Source organism: Ictidomys tridecemlineatus, chromosome 4 (assembly GCF_052094955.1).
Source record: "Ictidomys tridecemlineatus isolate mIctTri1 chromosome 4, mIctTri1.hap1, whole genome shotgun sequence".
Lineage (NCBI taxonomy): Eukaryota > Metazoa > Chordata > Mammalia > Rodentia > Sciuridae > Ictidomys > Ictidomys tridecemlineatus.
The window spans coordinates 85,467,397-85,493,391 of record NC_135480.1 but is presented as its reverse complement, the minus strand read 5'-3'; the positions used below and the strand labels follow the sequence as shown (position 1 = coordinate 85,493,391).

The following is a 25,995-nucleotide window of genomic DNA, read 5'->3' as shown; positions in this document are numbered from 1 at the left end:
TATGTTTGTGTTTGTGTATGTATGTATGAGAGAGAGAGAGACATACACTCTGTGAACATTGCTGTTTTTACATTAAGTTTTAACATTAACATTAAGTTTTTAGTCAGGTACTCTTTTCTCCCTTTAATTATATAATTTTATACTTATCTTAAAAGTATGTCATAGCCATAAGTTTCAAACTTTCACTTCTTCTTTATCTTTAAACTTAATTGTGCCATTTGATAAATCTCAAAATGGGTTGACTGGTTCTATGTAAAGAAAGAAAAGCCATGCCTCTCTCTCTATCCTTTCTTATTCTCATTACTCTGATCATAAGGAATGACATGGTGAGTGTTTAAGTCTCATAATGCCATACAAAGAAGTTAAATGTGACAAGTATCCTACCACAGCTCTGAGTGGGTATCAGAAAACTACAGCTCTAACACTGGACTAATTTAGAATAAACTAAGATAATGTGGGAATGCTTATTACATCTATGATAATTAGTAGTAAGAATCATTAATTCATGTTTTAAAATAGAATTTATTTACTATTGTCAGTGTGTATATCATCAGATTTATGCATCACAATGAAGTAGGTAATAAACTTTTAATATTAGTATGTATTATGGGACTGGTACTTGCCTAGCATGTGCAAGGTCTGGGTTCAATCATGAAAACCACAGAAAACAAACAAACAAACCCTTATTACCCCTATGGTTTGGATGAAGTCTTGGTCCTCAGTGAAGTAATGTCCAGAGGTGTAGCTTTTTGGGAGTGATGGGTGCAAACCTCATCAGAGAATATGAATGGATGACTGGGAGGAAAGGTACACTATGGGGCATGGTTGAAGAAAGAAGGTCACTGGGAGCATTCCCTTGGGGACTGTATCTTGTCCCTGCTTTCCCTCTCCAACTCTACTTTCTGGCTACCATAATTTGGGCAGCTTTCCCATACCACACTCTTCCACCATGATGTTCTGCCTCACTGAAGGCCCAAAGCAATAGAGCCAGAGACCATGAACTGAAACCTCTGAAACCCTGAGCCAAAAATAAACTTTTCCTCCTCTCATTTGTTCTTGTGAGGGATTTTGGTCTCAAAAAAAATTTAACACACTGTCTAAAAACCACAAGGGATTTTTTCCTCCTCATTCCTGAACATATTCATCGAAGAGTAGCTCCATGCTATGCTGGCTTCTGGGTTCATGCTTTTGCCCTAGGCTGGGTGGCCCATGTCAATTTTGGGGGCAAATAGATGAGAACATGGCAAAAAAAGTATGGCTATTAAAACACCTATTCAGAAGTCACCCAGGCTCTTTCCCCTTATATTTTATTCATTGGCTAAAGCAAGTCATGTGGCCTCACCTGACTTCAAGTCATCAGGGAGTTGCAGTCTCTCTAGGAGCTAAGAAGGATAGAAGCATGGAGTATTTATGAACCTCATAGTCACTATTGCAGAGGGAATGCAGCATTTTAGGAAATATATCACTGTACAACTTTGGTAGAAAACAAGAAAGAGATAAGAAGCTACTGAGTTTATCAGACATAGAAAGATAAAAGACTATTTTAGATTATTTATATAAGTGGAAACTTAGTCAAATTTATAAAAATCAAATAATTAAATGGATATTACTAGGGGCTTGGGTAAGGGGAGGCAGGGAATTATTTTCAGTTACCCAAGATGAATAAGCTCGAGCGATCTTCTGTACCTATAGTCAACAATCATGAATTATCTATTTACACTGTGTAAGAGGGCAGATTGCAAGTTAAGCGTTCTTACTACAATAAAATGAAAATAAAAATTATTTCACTGATAAAAGACTGCAAGAAAGAAAAAGATAATAATATAACATTGCACAGGCAAATGGAGATACTATTCTTGTCTGCTCTGTTAGGTAATGAATAATAGAATGAGACTGAGGATGTTAAACTCTTGAAGAAACCTTTTATTCTGACAACTGCTTCAGGGACAAATATATGTCTTGTTGCCATGCCCCTGGATCACAAAGATAACGTGGTTGGCTGATATCCTGTCCTGTCTTTTTGAGATTTTGCCTCATCAGTATTTTATTCAGTCTCTCTGTCCTTGGAATTTTGTCGCATTCTAAAGTGAATTGCTAACTGAATAATTTAACTGAAACTGAAAGTGGCACCTGTTATTTAAATACTTCAGGGTTGAGTTCCTTAGGAATGCTTGGAATGTACTGGTACCAGTACAGTTCTAAACATGATCCCACAAAATACTCCCCAATATCTGACCTTGGGTATCATTCATAACCATTCTTGGTATTGACAGGTCCCACATTAAATCTAATGCATTTCTCTTTCTTCCCCAGCTTCCCCCCTTGGTTTACTTATATAACTATATTGAGTTACAAAAGAGAGAGAGGGTTACAGATTTATTTTTGGCCTTACATTTCTTATATTGAAGCTTTGTGAAGAGCTACTCTCATGAAGGATATGGCTTGAAATATCCTGTAATTCACTCCTCAGTGGGTCCTTGCACTTTCAGGAGCAATATGCACAAATACTGAAAGCTAAGAAAATAGCATCATTGGTGCTACTGGAGTCTAATGATTTTCAAATAAAACATCCCAGACTGAAGTGACATCAATCCCACATTTCGGTGTTGCTCTAGTAAATGGTTGCCCTGACCCAGAGCTTCTGCCAGTCTCTGATTCTGAAGATGCAATCAGATTTGTCACTCGGCATTAATTAAACACAAAGCCCTTCAAGGTACTATTTACAAACAACTATAAATAATTTTTTTCTCCTATGTAGAAAATTAGTCTCTATTATGGGTTGAAAATTACATTAAGAACATTTTCGTTATAGATTATATGGTCTAGAAATAGTTTGTTCCTTTTTCTTCTCTAATGTATTTTATAACATCTAATGAGAAAACATCTCTAAGCTTATGTTTTCATTATGAACTTGAATACATATTGCTTTTAGAAAATTCAGAGCATAGTTTAAGCCTGTATCAGGAAAAATCATAATTCCATATTATAGGAACATTTCGATTTGGCTAAGACTTTTTATAATTGCACTTAAAATGCTACATTTAGTCTGTTTGGTAGTTTTGTTCAAGTAATGTTACTTTATAAACTGAATGCCATCATACAATTTCATTAAATGCCCCAAATGCAGCATGTTTTCTTAAATTGCTAGTATTTATAAAGAAAATTCTGTTCAGCTTTTGTTTTACCATTCCTTTCCAACTGCTATAATACGGACATGAATGATCTGACTCCAAAGCTAACGATAAAGAAGAAATGAATTCCTTGGATCCTATCATGAAGATAAAAAAGCAGATTTTACATTCTTCTGCATATTTTGTGCTTTTATCTCTCAATGCTCATTTGAATAGTAAAACCTATCTGAAATAAGTTGAACTATATACTATCATTTTTTCTTTCTTATTAATAGGAGAATTATTGAGTCAAAATTAGTAATTTTGTTAGTGAAAAAAAATGATAGGAGTGTCCAGAGCCAGGGTCATTTCAATGAGTAAATAGAAAAAAGAATTGACCGTGACCCCAAGAGTGTTTTTCAGTGTTCTTAAAATACTATCATTGAGAGATTCATTCTTTTCCCTGAAAATCATCCTAGTGCTCTATGTGATTTTATCTTATAGTGTGCTTTTTTTTTAGTGATGAGAGGCCACAGTCACATGTCATTACTGGACAGCGGAGAATTGAGAATTGGGTCAAGGGTGTTGAAATATCAGTATAGAAGTATAAGAAGTATTTCTCTATACAGATTTTCAATTTTTTTCTAAAGCCAGTTCTGACTATCATAATTCTGTATAATAAACATAGAGCCATTATGTTGCCAGATTATTCTAATCTTCTACATAGTAGTGTGTTACTAATTGCAAATTATTGAACTTTAATATGAACAGCATAGAATGGTAAGGAAATGTACATTTTCTATACACATACTAGTTGTGGGGTTGGTCACTTTACATATATACTAGTTGTGGGGTTGGTCACTTTACATATATAATAATTCAAAATTAATCAAAATAGTCATATATGTCACAATGGAAGAATAGAAGACATTATAAGAATATATAATAGCAAACTCAAGAAGCTGAAGAGGACACATTATAAGGATTGAAAGAGAAAAGAATTTCAAACATTAATTTTTGTACTCACACTGCTTGTTTTTTATAGGATTTTGATAGAACTAAGGGAAGAAGTACTATATGTATTTTTTACGTTCACTTAGCAAGTGTATATTGAAGCTTTTGCTGAAAATACATTTCCCATTTGAGCCTCTCATTCACAGCCATCTCTCCCACACCTGTTAGTCCAGTGATGTCTTCATAAAGCCAAATTATACACAGAATTGTATTTATTCTTTTGCTGTATAGCATTGACCCCATTGCATTCTATCCAACCTCAAAAACATGTTAGACACTACTAGAAAACCTACAAAGTGTTCCTGTTCTCCATAAGATCAAGCATAGTCCTCAACCTGGCTTTTAGGGAGCCCAAATTGTGATTGCAAACTCATTTCCTAATCTTTGCTTTATTTGTACACAAATCTTCCTTTCCAGTCAAGTCCATCAAGAGTGCTCTTTACTAATCCTGCTTAGCCTTCTCTTCACTGGGAAACATCTCCCACTCTTCTCCACTAGGGTCAATCCTACTCAGTTTTCCAGGTTTCACATAAAATAAACTTCCTTTCCTATGAGATATTCTATATTACTTTTATTAATAGTTAGGCATTAAATAAACAACCATGCATGTATATATATGTACATTATGTACTTATATGTTAAGTTACATTTATATGCATATATATCACTAGATTATTTGATCTTTGAAAATAAAAAAAATCTTTTATAAACTCTATTGTTTTATATGTAAGTTTTTCACACAATTTTGTTGGTGAATGTTTTTGTGTTAATACAGGGGAAAGGCAACAGAAATTACCAATGATCCAATGACAGTGGTATACTTCAACCCATCTATATAATAAAAATTTTTGTTTGGCTTTCATCAGCCTTTAATTCAGTTCTTAAAATTGCCTGTCAGTATGGTTTCCAAACATTTATTAGATTCTATGTACTTTGGCCTAATTTTAGGAACCACTGAGATGTTTAGATTAAAAAAACATACACACATAAAACTCTAGCTGCAACATCTGGAAACAAGCCTTCAATTCCATAATCTAGTGCACCCTGGGATTTGCTGGAATTGTCATAATTAGAATATTTTAATATTGTTCATACCATGAAGTTTTTTCATTAAGTCTATTGACCTCATGCTAAGATAGAAATTATTTTTAATAAATAATAATTTATCTACCAGTTATCAGAAACTTTTATATTTTACACTAGGGGCTTTTATTTTCCTCAAAATCTGCAGGATATCTGGCATAAAGGAAATAAAATGCTAATTTACTAAGAAGTATGTAAGCAAGACAGGAGTGAGGGAAAAGTGGTCTTGGGGATACTTTTATTAGTCTAAGTTTATTATTAGTCTACTTTGTTAATGTCTAAGCTATGTTCACAAAATAATTATTCCAAGTACACTTCTAAAAACTACTAAATCTGGTTTTTTTTAAACTTTTAGACTTAGGCATAAATAAGACAGTAGTTAATGTATTCCAAATGCCAAAAAATTAAATTGTTTATATTGACTTATCTTTAGAGATAGTCAAAAATTTTCCTCCAAAGTAAAATGTTATATAGAATATTTCACATGTTTTTGAGAACAGTAGGATCTTTGCTTTCACACTGTTTGGATGGGTACATCATGTCACCTTATGATGAAAGTGGGGGGTGGAGGTAGCGGTTACAGACAGACATGCATTATTTTATTTTTCTTGTTACCAGAAATAATTTAAGGTGATGTTATGAACAAATACCTATGGTCAAATATGGATAGCCTTACTATCTTCTAAACAAATGCACTTCATTGTTATACATTCAGGCAGCAATAGATGGTATTTTTGGTGGGGGGTCAGGATGGTTTAAAACAAATGATGTTCAGTTTAAACTGCAAGTTTACTTAATATACCGGTTCTAGTATATATGCTCTTGTTTCTTAAGCTCCAATTATATAGTTTTCTTCAAATATTTTACATATTTTTTTTCCTACCATTTCTGCCAAATGCCCAAATTCAAGGAAAGTTAATCTTTGGTAAGGCATTAGAGAGAGAGAATTTCACATCACACAGTCTGCTATTCTCTGATTTCCTGGCACTTAAGTGTGACTAGTAGAGTGGAAGCGAATATGGCAACTGCTACTCCAGGTATGGTCCATTAAAACCCCCATTCTACTTTCCTTGTTGTGAATTGATGCAAAGACAGCAGCTGCACAACTTACAAGACCTGAGTCCCCAATTCCCCCTTTGCAAGCCAGCCACCATCTGATTAGCAACACTGGTTTGAGCTTTATATGAGCTGATAATCATATTCATTAATGGTGAGCCTTGTGATTCCATTAAAAAGCATACTTGGTGCATGATCAAGCATTACTGTTCCACTATAAAGTATAGCCAAATGTTGTGAGAGAGAGATTGACTAAGAGATGTTTCTCTTTAGAGAATGTGAATGTCTTAAAAATTTACCTTGAAGCATGAGGATGTGCTGCTGCGTGAATGTTGGACATTCTTAGAAATGCAAAGGCCTGGCTGTGAGGATTTTGGCTTGAGTTGGAATCAAAACACTAAAGGGGGAGTGGAAGGGCTTAAAGGCCTGGGAGGATGGACCTGCCTGCATAGTGTATTCAATGGAGGGAAGAAAAAGCAGGAAGGAGGCCAAATAGAGAATAATTTCTGAATATTCAAAAGGCTGACTCAGAACATCAGGTGATACAGTGGGAAAGTGTCATGTTTATGATCTTATAGCATGAGTTCTTTCTTGTAATGGATTGTACCTGTAAATGTTTCATACCTTCTGGAAGATTTGAGGAGACCATAAACCAGTGAACACTTCAAGCTGTGAGCTGTGTTTCTGCTATGGAGGTATAGAAGTATGAAAGCATACTTCCAGAAGACAAGCATCCTCAGGCATTCTCAGATTTACTGAAAATCTCATAGGGGTCATAATTTGTTTCTTGCTTGCAAAGGAAGCACTGTGTCTCTGGCCATAGTGTTACAACATATTTCTCTGACTTAAATCTCAGCCTGTGTATATTTCTTAGAAACCGCTAAAACCTAGATGTTCTGCTGCCTGGAATCTTTTTCATGACAGGAAGTTGATAGAAACTGATGAAGTCAAAATAACTCCTTTGTTCTAGTCTCTCCCCCTCCCCTAGCAGCAGATTAACCCTGGGGAAGATGAGCCAATCCTTTTGGTTTAAGTAATCATTTTGAACAGTTAGCCCCTGAGTGTTTCTCAATGGCCATTTAGGCAGTATGAAACCTACTTTCCAGTTGCTATGAAGAGGATATCTGCTTCAATCAATGTAATACACATTGTCCTGCCTATAGTTATGGGAGTACTGCAAGAAGACTTCCTTTTCTAATTTTATTGACTAGTGTAAAGTAATATCTTGCCTGCTAGTTCTTGTGAAATATAATGTGAAGATTCTAGGATACAGATATGAACACTTACACAGGAGAAAATAGGGAAATAAACACATGATCAGGTTGTAGAACAATACTATGAATGGCTAAATTAGCAAATTCAGGTACAAAACTGGTAGAGATAATACAGTAGTATTGCAGGGTTCATCTAGATGCACATTATCACTCATCTATTCTCCTCAATGAAAAACCCCTGATAGTATACTTGTCTACTCATCTATGTAATCTATTTAGTTGACAGTTGCCTTTATCTAAGGATAAATACTGTTAACACTTCACTATATTTTTCCTTTAATATAATCAGGATTGAGTTGATGACATATGCAAAGTGTCTAGTCTAATTCTTTGTTTCTAGTGAGTATCCATCAAAAGATGTTACATATGATTATTTGTTCTGTAACTTGCTGTTCTGATACTTAACTATACTAAACACCTGAAAGCTATTCTTTTAAAAAAGTGACATTTTTTTTCTGCCTTGTCTGCTATGAGCTGTTTGTTTTTTGAAAATAAAGTGTGAGAAGCCATTAATTGCACATTTTCAGTTCTATTTAACAAAATAAACTAAATTATAAAATAAATTTCATGACTTGGGAACGATTTCCACAATTTCAACTTACTTTGTAATTTCAATCTTTATATTTATCTGCTCTAAGTTAAAGATCTCTGTAACCTATGAAAGTTGCTGAGTGTCAGTCCAGGGCTATTCACATTTCAAAGACTTTCTAGTAGAAATTTCCCCCAAATTGAAGAGGTGGTAATTATAGTTTCCGTTTCCCTTGTAGTATCTATAGGCACTGCTAGGTAGAGTACAAGTAATTAAAATAGACTCTATTCTTCAACCCCACACTGACTGGAGCAAAGTAGGATTTATAGGATTATACGAGCTTCTTCCAAAGGTGAAGAGGTTCATGGATGAAACACCCAGCACCAAGTGTAGAATAGTGTTATTAAAAATGAGTTTTCAAAGTAAAAGGAAATAGCTACATCAAACTTCACCTCATGGAGGCAAGGTTAGAGTGCTATAAACACTTGGAATGCTTTTTTTTCCCCTGGCTTTAACAAGAAAAATATAATAAGTGTTCAAATTTCCATTACAAGGTTGTCAGAGCAAAATTAGTACATGATGCGCTCTAAGACATGGATTGTTCAGAATTTACCCATGCGTGAAATCAGAATTAGGCAGAACGCTAGAATCAGGAGGAAAACTGGCAAAGACTCATTTGTAACTACTGAAGTGTCAACAACAATATTAACATTTTTAACAAGTTTTAGGTTTAAGGTAAATCTACAGGGCATTAGGAATGTACACATGCTAATTAGTCTTGCTTATTGATTGGCAGCTATTACTCACATTTAAAAAGATCTCACTTTAAAAATAAAACATGGATTAAAATAGTGTACAGCACATGTGCAGAATGCGTTGAAGATATCTGACTCAGTGGCCTTATCTTCATGTTAGTTTAATCAGAAGTTAGAGCTGGAAACCCAAGTGTGTTATTTCAGATCAAAGGGAAATGACATCTAGAAATGAAGTAAATTGTCAAGGAAGCTATGGGGGAATTCTTATATTGAGTGAGAGTAAGTCGACGTTTAAACCTCAAGATGTGATTGTTCTGTGTCTTGTCCAAATTCTCACAGCTACTTAAAAACAGAATTCACATTTACTAATTAATCACACTATTTAGTGCTAATGTGTGGATTGCTGGTAACAGACAAGTAATGTCACTTATAATGACCAATAGTAACTGGCACTAATTAACTGGAATCCTTCCCTCTTTATACCCCTGGAAAAATAAAACATATAAAAATATAAATTTTAGTAATATCTCTTAGTGAAAGTGTTTTTTAACAATTTCCCATCAATCTTAAGATTTTTTAATATATCCCAAATTACTCTTCAGTTTTTTACCTCCTTACTTTGATCCTTTTTTCCATTTTGTTTGACCTCTAGAAAACTGCCTTTCCATTCTATCTCCCACTTGTCTTATTCCACAGGATCTCTTTGTGCTTTTCAATCTTTTATTCTTTCTATTTTGTGGGTACTTCCTTAAACCTGTCTTGTGCTTGTTAACATACATATATCTTATTATGTCTAGGGTCTAGTACTTTTTCCCACGAGGCACCCAATACCAAATAAACTTCATATTCCTGATAGAACCTGTAACTCTTGTCTCATTGTATTCTCTGTATCTAAAAGAATCCATACATTAAACACATTCAAAAATAATAATAATAATAGTAATTATTATTATTATTATTATTAAGCAAACAGTAGGGGAAAATCAGTTGTTGTAATTAGTCCTAGTTAGGGGGAAAAAAGAGAGATACATTAAGGACACTTTTAGGAGGCTTGAGTAGGTAAGGAGACTGGAATCATGAAGGATACATGAGTATATCAGAAGTTCAATGACCAAGCAGAAGCAGCCACCTAAGCAAAGACAACAGAATCCAATGGGATGTAATAAATTCATTCAACATAAGAAGTATCAGTGCAAAGAAAGATATGATTGAGTGGTGAGAAGTGAGGCTGAAAAAATAGATTGCCCCTCCCTATAAAAACAGAAACTCAAAACACAGGAGATTGAAATGGAGCAAATTGCATTACATGCATGTATGAATATGTCAGAATGAACCCCACTATTATGTTTAACTATAATGTACCAATAAAAATGTAAAAACTATGAATACATGATTCTCGTTATTTTTAGGCACTTTCTTTCCTCCCTATTCTCACTGACAGAATATCATGTCTGTTTAGTGGGAGTGCTTTTGTTGCTGGTCTTTTCCACTAATCTTTGATAAATGTCAATTTTACATGTTCCTCTTTTACACATGTATACTAAGACGACAAGTTTACATCTCTCTGCTTCTTTTCAATCATCATCAGGTCATTTCAAACCTCCATCCTTGTCCATTATTTTATTCATGTTAAAGTCATATCTCAGGAAAACTGTGATATTTTCCTTTTATTCAATGGACATATTATTTTCTTTAGCTGAAATATCTTCTCCTTTTCTTCTGATGAACCAAATCCTACCTCTCTAGGACTGGTGAAAGACCAACATCTGTTGCAACATCTTTTTTGATGACCTATCCGTGTTTTATCAGTATGGATACAGCAAAGTGGGGAATCCATCTTACCCATTGTTTAAGTTCATCTAGTCTAAGAAGATGCCTAAGTTTAAGCTGTAAATTTAGGTAGGGGAAATTGCAGTTTGGGCAAACCAATAGCTGGACATTTCCTTTTCTCAACAGCCAAGTCTTGTCATTAAACATGTTTGCCAAGTTCTGGGAAAGATGCAGGCTGTTCTGAACATGGAGAAGCTATCATACAGTTACCAGAAGGCAAGAGGAAGTCCAAAATACTCTTTTTCTTTATATAACATTTTGCTCAGAAACCATATCTTTAAATTTTGATACATTTATTTTTAACCAATACATAAAAACATAAAATGCTTATATTAGGAGGGCAATGTTATGTTTCAACACATGTATACATTATACCATATTGAATCAGGTTAAACACATTCATCTCATAAAAACTAAATTAATCATTTCTTTATGGTGAAAACTTTCAAAATATTTTTCCAACCGTCTGAAATGTACAATTCATTGTTGTTATCTATAGTCACCCTACTAATAAACAAAGACTGTTTGGGTATCTAATCTACCATGAGCCAGGCAACAGTAAATAGTCCCAGATTCTAACCCCAAAGAGTTTATGGAATAATGAATGACTAGACAAACATTTTACAATAACAGGTGCTATGATAGAAACACGCAGAATCTTGGCTTAAAAAGGAGGGGCTGAGTCAAGGAAAGCCTTCCAGAGGGATTAAGGCTTAAGAAGAGTTCCCTGGATGAGTGGAAATGTAGATATATATGGCAAACCATATCAGGATACCAGCTATAGCCCCATTCTCCCTCGAGGGAGAACTTTATGTTACCCCTTTTTAAATAAACCCTACTTTATATGCTTGCCTAAGTGTGCTTCTCTAATGTTTATACTTCAACATGTGGGGAAGCAGGACTGGTCGGCGGTAACTGGCGGTATCATATTTGGAGATTCCATCAAGATCTACACCAAGGTAAGCTCTTCTCCATGTACCCCACACCTGTTTGAGGTGCATCTTTCTGACTCTTTCATTTTAGAGGATGATGAGCACCTATTGGCTATTTAAATGCGGTTAGTGCAGCCACCCCTTTTCAAGACTCAGGTGAAAGGTTTCCTGGAGGAGGCAGCTCTCAATCACCTGTTTAATACAGAGCAGGCATGTTGGGTTTTGCCAAAGCCACTTCATACACTTCTGTCCAGGCCCAGAGAGCAATTGGTGTGGGTACACAGGGGCCCTAGTCTTGATCTGCCTTGTATGCATGAAGGTGGATGACGGAGTTATGGAACAACTGCAGAATTTCTGGCCTAGGCTACACTCAGGAGAAAATCCTAAGGTTCCTTCTCTGGAAACCCCTCCTGATTGCCCTAAGGGGTATGTAAGGTGATCCATAGGTGAATGGCACTGAGGGAAAGCCTCAATTACATTTGCCTCTGTACAGGCCAGGACACTCTCCACCCCTGTATCCATTCCCTCCTGGATGCTCCCTTCCTTTGCTAATCAGAAACACTAGCAAGTCAGATTGTAGGACTGAGAGAAAGACATGGGATGATCAGTAAGAAAACATCCATATTTCCTTTGTTCGCATAGTTAGCCTTCACAAGCCAATTTAAAACCTCCCATTATTGTTCCTGTACTCAGAGGTTCTTAAAGTATTTAAAAAAAATGCTGCAGGAGGGAGGCACTCCTTTAACCAACCCCTGCCACAAACTCTTCTGGAAAAGGGTGTTTAACAACCAATAGATGTTCCCTTTACCCTCAGGAGATTCCTTTAGTCTAAGGGACAACAATTAGGCACATAGGGTTATGACACATAAAAGTATCCTTTTTTTTTTTTTTTTAAGAATCAGGAGGAGCAATACTGTCAGGGAGGAAAGCAGTAATGCCCTTAACTCTGAGTCCTCCCAGGGTCTCTGGCACAGGGCAGTCTGGGACCCTAGCACATTGTCAAAGGAGGCCAGAAATAACTTTGGCAAGGCTAGGTGAGGACAGACAGATTTTCTGGACTGTAATGAAGCTCAAGTTTAGGGAGACATCCCTAATATATTGGATAAAGAGTTTTCTCTGATGTGGGAGAAAACTTGAATTTTCCATCACTCAGGTGGGAGCTTCTCTCTCAAGTCAGTTTGTACATTGACCACTAGTCTACATCCTGGGAAAATACAAATGATCAGGAAAAGTGCCTTATTTTCATGTGTTGTTAGGCCTAACCTCAATGTCTACCATGAGAGAAGGCCTTAAGGAATCACTTACTGAGAAAGAGAAATCAAGGGGACCCCCAATTTAAAACAAAATAAGAACAAATTCAGGGAGATTTCTGGACTATATAAATAAAGAATTGGGATGTTTCAAAACTTATGCCAGGTGCTTGACCTCACATGGAAAGATACTATATTTTTACTTAGCCAAACTTTAGCCTCCTAAGGAGGCCACCCTAAAGCAAGTAGCTAAAGAATCTGGGGATGGACCTATATCTTGACCATGCCCCAGCATCACAAACTAGAAACAAACACACCTAATCATTAATCTGTAGCACAGGCAATTTTCAGAATCAATCCTAGCTGGGAAAGAAATGATAAACAGGATGCTTGGAAGATTATACACTTCTAAATGTTGGTCCTTGAAGTCCTAACTGTTCAAAGGTCTCTGAAATTACTCAGGGCCCCCAGGAAATCCCTACTTTTTTCATGGAGGAAACTCAAGAATAAAAACACACCACCCTAAATCCTGAATCCATAAAGGGCCACCTACTTTTAAAGGATAAATTTACCAAAAAAGTTTACTCCTCCTCTGAGTTATGAACAGGTTTTGGAAGCCTTTAAGACATTAAAACAGGGCCTTATTTTGAGACCCTGTTCTTAACTTACCTATGGAGCAAATTTAACCTGTTCATTACTGAGGCCCTAGGAATGGTCATACAAAATAATGGACCTGCCCGGTATGGAGCTTAACATTGTAGCTTTGTGCTCAAAATTAGTAGAAAATAAGGTATCATAATTTTCAACATCCAAACCATCCAGTTACCAACTAGAAAAATAAAAACATGGTTAAAATGCCTTAGTCATGAGGTTTCTGCTCAGAATAGCAGTTTTCCCTGCTCCTTGCAGACCTAAGCCAGGACTTACATTGAAATGCAAATAGAAGAATCCTGCAAGCTCAGTAGGAGACTGATCTGAGGTCCAAGAAGAAAAAAAAAAAAAAAAAAGTAAAAGTGTCTTTTATCTGTACTCAAACTAAACTAAAAAGTAAATTGTATGATATTTTACTAATTACTGGCTGGTCATTTTTTCTAGGAGTCTTGCTTTTTCTTAGATTCTGTATTTTTTTTTTTTTTTTTTAGCTCATGATTTTGATCTTACAGACTTAGGTTAATGTTCTTCTGATTGGTCCTTTTTTATTTATTTTTTTTTATACAACTATGGAGTTTTTAAACATTGCAATGGAGATTTCACCTGCAAAAAGCCACAAGGACTTTACCATTGTGTTATGTGTGCACACCTGTGTTATGTGTTGTATGTTTATATGTGCATGTCCATATATCATGTACATGATATGAAAATTGGCAGATATATAAGGAGTAATCATACAATTTAAAAAGTGGATCTAAATACCTTTAATTCACGTGATTTAAAATGGTTTGATTTAAATTGGGTAAAAAGATGAAAGTAAAGTTGTCTTTATTTTTTTTATTTTATTTTTTTTTAATTTTTTATTTTTTTATTGGTTGTTCACAACATTACAAAGCTCTTGACATATCATATTTCATACATTAGATTGAAGTGGGTTATGAACTCCCAATTTTACCCCAAATGCAGATTGCAGAATCACGTCGGTTATACATCCACAATTTAAACTCACAGTCTCTCTAGGTGGTCAAAGAACTAATAAAATGTTTATGTCTATAAGTTGTCTAATATCTCTTGGTCCTAGGACTTTTCTTCAATAAAGAAGAGATGGCTAATACTGTTCAATATACTTGTCTGATATTTTGGAAAATAAGTAAAGTTGATTTGGCATGGGATTACTCATAAATATGAATAATTTTGTTGGACATCTGATTAATTTACAAAGTTAAAATGCTAAATGTTAAACATACCATCAGGTACTCTTAACTTCTTGAATTCCATTGGGTAACATTATTGATGTTTTCATAAATTGGTAAATGAAGAAAAAAGGGATTTAAAGTTGCTTTGTCATCACTGAAAAATGTTACTAAAAATTTAAAGTCCCAACAGGTATAATTCTATATACGTAAACATTGTGTTTTCGTGAAATGGTAAACAGATGTGATTCTATATACAAAGATTTATAGAAGATTTCTATGTACAAAGGTCCAATAGTTTCAAGTGGTCCAATTAAGAGTACTGTAAATAACATAAAATATTTCTTTTTATTAAAATGAAATAATTTGCCTAAATTCAGAAATTTACAAGGACTATTTCAAAATCTGAACAGAAAAGGAGGTTAATAGAACCTTCTAACTTCTCCTTCCCATCTAGGTATGGAAACCATATTTAATAGAAGGAAAAGAAAGTGTTTCTGGATAAGAAAGTATGTGAAGAAGTAAATAAAAGGGTTTAAATAAATGATAAAGGTCTGTATAAGTGTGTTTTTACAATCAGTCATATGTTAAAAGGACAAAAATTTCTTAAGACATTAATTAACCCATAACATTGTGTTCATTATGTTTTGGGTTTTTTTCTAGAGCAAGTAATCTTAAAGAAATTAAACAACTGGTTAAATAAGAATGGTTATTTTAGAGCATTGTACTATGTTATTTCTTTAAAAGCTAAATTTGGTTAATATGAAAACATCAATATAATCATGGTGCTATTACTCTTCTTTGTATATTAAATGTGTTCATATCTTCCAGGTATACAAGTCTTTAAGGTAGAAGCTTTAAAAGAACATTTTATCAAGCTGACGTTCTTCAAAATAAAGCTGTATGGTAATTTTAGGCTTATAAGAATAACATATTGGAGATTTTTTTATATCATTTAATGTTCTATAACTGGACTTGTTATCAATATGATATATAAAGTTTTATTTTACTTTTTACACTGGGGTGCATTTAAATGTATTTTTAAGTTAATGAGAGCCTAATCTATGTAAAGGTCAATATTGTAAAACACAAGCATTTTGCTACTTTTCCACAAAAGGTTAAAAGTGCTCAGCCTTTCTTTAATTCATGTTTTAAATGTAACATCATATTATATTAGCTAATATTCATGTGACCTCGAGCAACAATATATGTAAACTTTGTAAAATGATATTTAAGAAGCAAAGATCAGCTTCATAACTAGAACATTTAAGATTTATAAAGATTTATGAAGAGCCCCTCCTTACCTAAGGTTCTATGTCCTATCTTACTACATGTCAGAAAGACTCCAAAGTAGTACATATTTCAGTTCTTTTAAAGTTGTGTTCAAAAGATTGACTTTTGTTAAGATTCCTAGGATCTCAAACAGGGGATATAATATATAACTCAGCCAAAATTCAAGGTAGCTATTATACAAACTAAATGTTTTTACTCTTGTTAAGTTTATTTTGTATTTTCCTTATAACCTGTTGAAATGTTGCCTGTTAATGTTTTGCAGAGGTATTGCTTGAAGAACACAACCTAGGTTAATTTAAGATAATAAGCCATCATAGATAGGATAATACAGACCCCAATTAATAGAAAGGGTAAATGACTGTAAAGTTATAGACATTAAAGTTAAAGCCCAGTGCTCTTAATTTGACTGTGAGACTGATTTGCTATATGTTTAAAGTCAAGACTTAGAAGTCAAAATTAAACTAAAAGGGCCAAGAAAACCAATATTTGGCTCTTGCCCTCCAGGTCAGTCTGAATCCAGGGAATAGGAAACTTCTCTAAAGAGCTCTGCAACTCTGGACCACGTAAATTCCTGATCAGGGAGATTAATGAGACCCCTGGAGAACAGAGAGTCCATCAGTGCACTTGCTATGAAGAGGAGGATCATTGGAGAAGCGAGACATCCCTCATGCTTCCAACGAAAGCCACATGGTCAAGCAAGAACTGGACCCATCCTACTGCAAATAGCACTAGTAGAACTAAGAAGCTGCTCTCAAGTTCCCGCAGGAGTGACTCCCATGGAAACTCAGCTGACTGTTAACAATAGATAGAAACAAAAGTCAGTTTGACTTGCTTCATCTTCAACACCTAGTAAAAACAGTTAAAACCAAAACACAGTCATTCCTGGGCATTTAAAAAATAATAATAATAGTTAAATGTAACAAGGTATACACCTTGCGTTAGCCCCCAAGAATAAGTAAGAATGGAGGCTACAAAAGAGAGATTCCTAGGCAGGAATGCCTGATAACTATCAAAAGAAACTATCAAGAGGAACTGCCAGAGTCAGAAGTTTTTAGTTTAATACCTACAGATATTCCTAACCTACACAGGTAGGCTTGATGTTTGCTAGTGTGATTATCCACCCTACATAACAGAATTATAGGGTTCTCTACTAGACACAGAGGTCATACCAATAGAAAGATTTTACAAGATCAGATGACATTAAGTTATTTAACTACATCTTATGGGGATGGACATCTGTAACATTAAAAGTATTGTTGTTTACATTCCTGATAACTTTGGGGATGTTAAAAATCTACATTACCAAATAAAGGCCTTGTCCACTCTGGCCTTATTGTGGGGACAACTTCTCAGCCTCCACACTTTCTGGTGAGGGATTATTGACTTCTATCATCTTCATGGTATACACTGACATGTCCCAGATGCTGCAGCATTTATTCAGTACTCAAGTATTTTTTTCTCTCCCATAGAAGCACCCATCCCCAGATGACTTTACAACCTGTTCTACCGGAACCATACTTCAATCCAACCTAACTTTTAAAAGGAAACTCCAAACTGCTTGCCCCACCTCATTTTACCCCTCTCTCAGCACCAGAGCAGCCAGAGCCATCACTGCCCCTTTTCCTTATAGCAGTAAGGAGTTGCTAAAATTAGAGGGAGGAATGAAGCCAGAATTAGACAGGCAGTCAGTATAAATAGGTAATTCGAGTCTGATTGGATCACGGAGGCCAATTTTGGGTGAGTCTGGGAAGTTGGAGACTGTCCCCTGAAAGCCCATCCTTTACCCTTATCAAGAACCTGCTGCTGCTCCAACCTGTTGCTAAAGTAACCTGTGCTAGGAATTGCCCCTCCCTACAGGAAGCTGTAAAGTTGTTAATTAATATGTCCTGGGCTGCACCATCCTACCCTTCCCCCTTTAGCCCATGTGTTTCCCACCTTTTGGCTGTCCCACCAATCATTACTGGGTCTAGTCATGTACACAGGAAAAGAGAAAGATAAGAGGGGAAAGGCAGGAGAACAAAGGAAGTCTAGGACATATAAAAAGGGCAGAACACCTGGCTTCTCAGGATACCAGGATACCAGCTATGGCCCCCTTGTCCCTATGTTACCACTTTTTATTTTATCTATTTTTAAATAAACCCTGCTTTATATGCTTGCTCTGGTGTGCTTCTCTAATGTTCAACCTTCAACATGTAGGGAAGCAGGACTCATCACCGTTAACCTGTAGTATCATAACCATGAAGTGCACTGAACACCCATTTTTCTTCTCAGTACTGAGGACTGAATTCAGGGATGCCTCCTCCAGAGCTACATCACCAGTCCCTTTTTACTTTTTATTCTGAGATGGGGTCTTGCTAACTTGCTGAGGCTGGCCTCAAACTTGTGTTCCTCCTGCCTCAGGCTGCTGAGTGGCTAGGATTACAATTGTGTGTTACTGTATCCAGTACCTATGTTGTGCTCAATATTATTTTGGGCTCTGGGGGATTTTAAGCCAGGATAGGCATTGTAAAGTACATGTAAACACAGGACATTAAGCAAAAGCACTTCAGATCCCAATGCAGAAGTTATATTGTGTTGCGTAGAAACCATACTAGTTTCTGAGCTTTGGAAATCAAAGCCAATTTTAAAAATAGCAAATTGGAGGACAGAGCTGAATTGCTTGAAGCAGTATGTAAACTTGGAGAAAAGATAAAAATGTATAAAATTCATAACTGGAGCCACAAGGAAATCAAAGAGTTTTTTAAGGAAGAAAGAGAAAATACCCACATGGAAGAGACCTAAATAAATGTTCATTCATTTATTCAATAAAAATAACAATGAAAGAAATTATGGGCTGCCTGTTGGATGTAGTGCATTATGTTAAACTAGAGGACATAAAGGGTTAAAAATACAACCGAGTATACTGATCAGGTAACTTGGTAGAGGTAATGTGGTAAGTACTGTGATCAAAATATGTATTAAGCATCTGGGATCACAGATGCTATGGTGATTAATTTTTCAAGTAAAGCAGACATCATAGAGAAGGAACCTGGGAACTGAAATTGATTTTAAAGAGAGAAAATGAGCAAAGGACATTCTAGGTGAAGGGGTAGAGTGGCTAGGCACAAACCAGAATGAATAGACATGCAGAAACATTAAAATACAGGGGATGCTTGAGCAATGCATCATGGATTTATGTTGTGATATATAGTGCCTTATAAGAGGCCTTAAGCCTATCTGCTACAAACTGGGGTTTACTTAATGGGCAAACTGCTATTATTATTATTTTTTTTATTTGGCTGTTTTTATTGGCATCTCTTATTTATTTATTTATTTATTTTTAATTGTTGGTTGTTCAAAACATTACATAGTTCTTGATATAACTGCTATTAAATGTCAGCATTTATGCTAGTGGAGGATGTGGGTACCACGTTAGGCTTATCTTATGCTACTGTCCACTTAGTCACATAGGTCGGGGGTCCAAGGCAGCTTTAGTGTACTAAGAATATCAAAATAAGATTAGGAAAACCTGAAACCTTTACTTGGAAGTTCAACCATCCCAGTTTGACTGGGAGGTGGATTATCTGTGTTTTAACCATGCCATTAACTATGTGAACTTGGGCCAGGCACTTGCTCTCTCTTAACCTGTTTTTTGTTTGTTTGTTTGTTTTAATCTATAATCAAGGTTCTTAAAATCAATTTCCTAAAGAAATTCTTCCAGTTCTTTGGTAAATTATTTATAAAACTGGCTGCAAATATTTCACTTTCTATCTCCACTGCCTTTCGCAATATGACCTTGCTGTTCATCCCACTTATCTCTTCCCTACTCTTTGTAACTGGAATATTTCTATGTCTTGTTTTGCCTAACAGAGTGCAGCAAAAATGGTGTTTGGCCTTCTGTGAATCCAGGCTTTAAGAAACCTTGAAAGATTTCCATTTGTTGTCTTAGAGCCTCTTCTACCAGCAGGTGAACACGTCTGGGTAATCTGCTAAAAAATGACAGAAGGAGTGGACCACAGCTAAGTCGGACTAGTTGTTCAAGACAGATGGGACACATGAGAAGTGATGAGAGATGTGAAAAAGACAAGCCAAGATTAGCAAATTGCTAACTCAACCAATAGCTGATTGCAGACCAAAGACGAGCATGAAAGAATAACCACCCTGCTGATCCAAAGAACTTCTGGGTAATACTAAATGCTTATAATTTAAGTGTTGGGGTAATTTGTTATTCAGCAATAGATAGGTCCAAGAGAAAGTTTCTAAATTCAAGGTAAAGGGGGAAACAAGGTTTATAAATATAATCTGACATGAATGATATTATAGTTAGGAGAGTTCTCAGATGACAATATACAATCAATCAACAAATATATGAAAAAATATTCATCATATCTAGAAATTAGAGAAATGCAAATCAAAAGCACTCTAAGATTTCATCTCACTCCTGCCTAAATGGCAGCTATTATGAAGACAAATAACAATAAGTTTTGGTGAGGACATGGGGAAAAAGGTACACTCATCCACTGCTGGTGGGATTGCAAATTGGTGCAGCCAATATGGAAAACAGTACGGAGATTCCTTGGAAAATTGTGAATGGAACCACCATTGGACTCAGCTATCCCTCTCTTCAATCTACACCCAAAGGACTTAAAAACAGCATACTACAGGGACACAGCCACATTAATGTTTATAGCAGCACCATTCATAGTAGTAAAACGGTGGAGCCAACCTAGATGCCCTTCAAAAAATTGAATGGATAAAAAAATGTGGCATATACACAATGCAATATTACTCAAATTAAAAGAGAATAAAATCATGGCATTTGCAGGTAAATGGATGGAGTTAGAAAAGATATTGGTAAGTGAAGTTAGCCAATCCCAAAAAACCAAATGCTGAATGTTCTCTCTGATATAAGGAGGCCGATTCATAGTGGGATAGGAGAAGGAGCATGGGAGGAATAGATGAATTCTAGATAGGGCAGAGAGATAGGAGGTAAAAGAAGGGGGCATTGGGTTAGAAATGATGGTGGAATGTGATGGACATTATTATCCAAAGTACATGTATGAAGACACAAATTGGTGTGAATATACTATGTATACAACCAAAGATATGAAAAATTATGCTCTATTTGTGTAATGAGAATTGTAATGCATTTCACTGTCATATACAAATAAATAAATAAATAAACTTAATGGTTAACTCATTAAAAAGATAAATTTGAAACACAAATAGGAAAAAGAACAAAAACATAAATTTAGGGATCCCAGTCACTAGAGGATTTCTTCTTTATTGAAAAAATCTTACCTACTCATATTTTGTGATGTACTACAATTCAGGAATAATGCTAGATATTTATTTCTTATAATTTAAATAATCACTACTCCAATATCATCTTTGAATATAACAAAAGTTGAATAATATTACATTCAGTTTATAGTCTGATGACAAAATCTCTTTGCTTTTAAATGGATGTAATTCATGCTGAGATATCTTTGGATAATTGGACTCAAACTTTAAAATCCTGCAGTTGTCTGTCTATACTTAAACACTACTGCAAAGAATACAGAAAGGATGCAGGCAGTCCATTCCTGATGATGACTTAGCTGACAAATTTAACCTGTCAAGGAGCTCATCTTCTTATATAATCTTGGTAATTCTGACAGTGGGACAAATAGAGAATTTTAAAAAATTACTTCCCAATTAAATTTCTTTTACAATTCGCATCTCTGTCCTCTAATACGCACTGACAATTTCAATTGATTCACTATTGAAGGAAATACATGGGTATAACTGAGGGTATAATTTTGCTGCCAATATAGAATATACATTTTGTCTCATTACGTGAAAATGGATAGCTGTTTTTAAGAACATCTTGTAACAATACATGAATTCTTAGTTCCTAAAATTTTAACACATTTTTTTTTCCTAGAGAAGCTTTTTATCTCAGGATTTCTAAATGATTCCCAAATGAATGCTAAATCCAGACATCATCTTTCATTCCTACACTTTTCTCTTCCTTTTGATCTCAATAGAGCCAAAATTTGATTTATCTCATCACATTATACATTGCCTGTCACTCAAGCTTTTTATGATTCCTTTCCCTTTCAGTCAATTGCCAGGAATAACTTCTTTTATTCCGTGAAGGTTTTTTTTTTCCCCTTTCCATTTTTACTAACATTCCTTCACATTGGCATAATGACACACTGCATCCAGAAAACCTCTTCTTAACTCTGACCTCCTTTATTCTCATGGAAAATAAACCTGATTCTCATTCTACAAGAATAGTATGACATTCTGGGAAAGACACTTGTCTGAAAATTAGGGGAGTCAAGTTCATAAATTTGTGCAAATCATTTTATCATTCTCACCCTCAGTTTTATTATCTGTAAAATGAAGAAGTTGGAATGAATGACATAAGATTTCCATGGTCTTGAAGAATATCTGATCCCTCAATATTAGGGACTTTGGAAATTATGATCTTTCAGAATTATAAAGTCATTTCTTGCCCCAGAGTGACTTTGGAAAAAGTTAATTTCTATAATATCTCAATGGTTTAATAGAAAATATTCTATTTTTCAAGTTAGTTTTCAGTAAAAGATTTGTTGATCCCCATTTCCTTGAAAAGTACAGTATGGTTTTGAAAAGAAAATAGGGGAAGAGCAAATTCTTGGGGAAGTCTAGGAGGCAACTTGATAGTTTGCTTTTCCTTGTCCACTTGGTTTATATGAGCAGCTTGTAGAAAGCTTCCCATCAACTGTGTAGCTTCTAACTTGATTTCAATAAGCATGGAAATAAAATTTACTTTCTCCATGTGGTTTGGAAAAAGTTAAATGGCAAGTGATTAGGAATTACTAGTCTGAGAGACTAGTAAAAGTTTTGAGCATTCTAATATATTCATAAAAATGATGTAAGAACTTTTGTCTCACATGTGAATTTCAATTTGGTGACAGCAAATCACTAACCCAAGCATGAACCTCTTCTGAGAATGATATGTTGTACAAATGTACAGTGCTCTTGCTCCTGAGACCAGTTCAATCCCAGGTCTATTAGAGTCTATAACTGGTGACCTGGACCTCTACCACATATCCTCTTCTGTTGAGTAGGGAATGGAAGAGTTGAAAGAAAAGTTTGAAATGGTTATAATGTCTGACAATACAGGTATTGATGATAATTTTTTGCTAAAGATATGGAGACATATTACCTTGTGTATTGTTGTATAAGTCAGCAAGGACACATGTGTGAATAAAAACTGATGGAACTAAGTGTTTTGTAATTTCTTTCTCAGGCTTGAGAAACCATCAGAAATATGCTTGTTCGTTTAAAATGCATAGGCTTACATACAAACTGGCCTGAGCCCAAATGTGAGACAAAGTTATTGATTGAAGAATGTGTCCTGAGAGGTATAATTATATTTTTCAAGCTTTACTTCAAATACATAATCTTGCTCTATTATGTTTCAATAGGACCAGTGTCTTAAGACCAACTTTTAAAAGGAGATCCATTTGAAATTAACTTCATAGAAGTAAATCCAAGCACATTGTACATATCTGCATATTTGGTATGGACATCAACTGTATTGCACACTACATTGCCTTTGGTTAAACATTTCTAGTCAATAGTAAACTAAACATGGGCTTACACTAAATTATTTCAAACACAACATTAATTTTTAATAAATACTGAATAATTGCAGGGAGGCTTTCATTCTTCTTCAAAAACACACTTGGGTGTTTTTGAAGACTCAATGTAAACTAATAAAGTTTGTAATTTTAGGAAAAAAAATAGTATAAATCCATTTTTTAAACTGAGATCTTGGTTTTTCTTTCTTACATTCTTAGTTTATTGAAGTAATCTGCCCCTGCCCTCAGGTGATACAGTCTAAGACTCCTATTGGATACCTGAAACCACAAATAGTAACAAATCCTATCTATATTGTTTTTTTCCTATCACCCACATGGATTTGATGCTTTTTACGACTCCACTAAGGACATAGCATTCACAGTGGCTGTAAATTTTGTAATTTGAGGTGTGACAACAAAACTAAACTAAATTTCTCTTTTCTTCACAATTTCACAGAAAGAATTGTCCTTACCACAGATCTTAGCAAATTCATCATATGATTTTCTTTCTTTCCTAAAATAAGCTGAGAGATTTTTACCTTTTCTCTTAAAGGAAGAACTTCATGACTACTCTTGGGCATATTCAAATTGCCAACATCTGTACTCTTGGGGACAGGGCCATTATTAAGTAAAATAAATGTTGTCTGAACAGGCATTGCAGTATCACAAAGGTTCATCTGACAACTGAGATGGCTACTAACTGACTACCAAGAAGGAGGAGAAGGAGGAGAAGGAGGCATAGATAACTTGGGTGTGAAATGGATGACTCATGGCTTAGGTAGGACAAAACTGGATAGTGCAAGATTTCATTATAGTACTCAGAATGGCACAGCTTAAAGTTCATGAATTGTTTATTTCTGGAATTTTCCATTTTCTATTTTTGGATTGTAGTTAATCATGTGTAACTGAATCTGCAGAAAGTAAAATTATGGATAAAGAGGGCTACTGTGGTTCTTTGTGGAAAATACTTATCTAATAAGCAAAGTGAAGGAATCATGCTACAATAGAGACAGCTTTGCAAAAATATTCAGATCACAGAAATGGAAGTGCTTTACATTTGCTTACCTTAACTAATTTTTTTGCATTTTTTTGTCAAAATTGATTTTTTAAAAAATGTTGGTTTCTGAATCCAAGTAATGACTAAGCATCTATTTATGCAACTTGAAGAATACTCACAAAAATTTATGTTGCTTCTTTCCCAAAATATGAAGCTGATGAAGAGTTTTTGTTTCCTGTTTTTTCTCTCCTCCTTCTTTCCCTTCTTGCTCTCTTCCTTGTGTATGCCTTGCCCCTCCCCCTTCTCTGTGCATCATGGGGAAGTTAGGGGTGCTGGGTACCATCTCAAAAAGAGGTGTATCAGAACCAGAACACCGCTTCTTCTTCCCTTTCTCCTCTTTCCAGCACACACAAGGCCTTTAGTTGGTAGTGAAGAGAATAACTTTATGATTTAAATATTAGCTATAATTTAGTTTAAGTTTTAAAATGTTTAAAATAGATGGAATCTTTAAAAACTAAGGGTAGAGAGGAAATAGATTTGAAAATGCCATTATAGATTAAACAATTATTTATTCAGCAAATATGGGAAGGGTACATGAATTGGGTTCAAGTCATGTGTTCCTTAGGATCACTGTAGTTAAGCATTGGGGTTAGGAGGTGAAGTAAGACATGTAATAAAAGAAGGTAGGAGAGGAGAAAGGTTACAACCTGAAAGATTCCTGTCTCTCATTGTCAGATATGACCATACAATTAACCCCCATTATTTGGGAAAGCCTAAATATGTCCGATCTTGTGCACACAAAAGGATCTTACACAGGTTATGAATAAAGTATGTAATTAGAGTTAATTGATACAAACCTGGAGAGTGAAATGCTGTCCTATTAACCCTGAGGGGAAACACTAATCCTGAGCAGCTGTGTTTCCTACACCTGCCCTCCCATGTGAATTATCTGTACTAATAAAAATCCTAGATTATGGGGATCCACCACAGATCTGCTGAATCAAAATTTCCAGCTTGGGGAGGGGTCTTGGTGTCTTATTCCTGACAAGATCCATGTATAATTCTTAGGATTGAGCACTTTGGGGAAAACAAAAAACAAAAAGTTGAGTAATTGTCATAAGGTCATGATTACGACCCTGAACTGTAGTTAGAAGAATCAGAACTCCTTACTTGCTTTATTCTTTCTGTTCATAAAAGTCATGAATTAGAGTGAAGCATGCATGTAAAAAACTGCATCTTTCAAGAGTGATCAAAAAACTCAATCAGCTAAAGTCTGGAGGGCACCAGAGAGAAGACAGGGCTTCCCACAGCTAGATCAGAACTGTGAACCTGAGCAGAGGGAAGGAAAGGGTCATTCCTGCAGTCCTGTGAGGCACCACGGACTTCCAGTAAACCCTTCTGTGATGTTGTGATCTGAGACTGATTAGGGACTC

General features: G+C 35.2%; 1 protein-coding gene and 1 long non-coding RNA gene across 4 annotated transcripts in view; one reads left to right on the top strand and one right to left on the bottom strand.

Moving 5' to 3' along the window:
- Positions 1 to 21,133, top strand: part of LOC144377169 (uncharacterized) — a 39,790-nt gene extending 18,657 nt beyond the window's left edge. The window contains exons 2-5 of the long non-coding RNA XR_013437851.1: positions 11,551 to 11,610; positions 15,509 to 15,583; positions 16,475 to 17,058; positions 19,820 to 21,133. This is a non-coding gene — a long non-coding RNA (uncharacterized LOC144377169). The remainder of the gene's footprint in view (positions 1 to 11,550; positions 11,611 to 15,508; positions 15,584 to 16,474; positions 17,059 to 19,819) is intronic.
- Positions 1 to 25,995, bottom strand: part of Cntn5 (contactin 5) — a 1,189,809-nt gene that overhangs the window by 208,975 nt on the left and 954,839 nt on the right. The gene's annotated exons all lie outside the window — the stretch shown is intronic.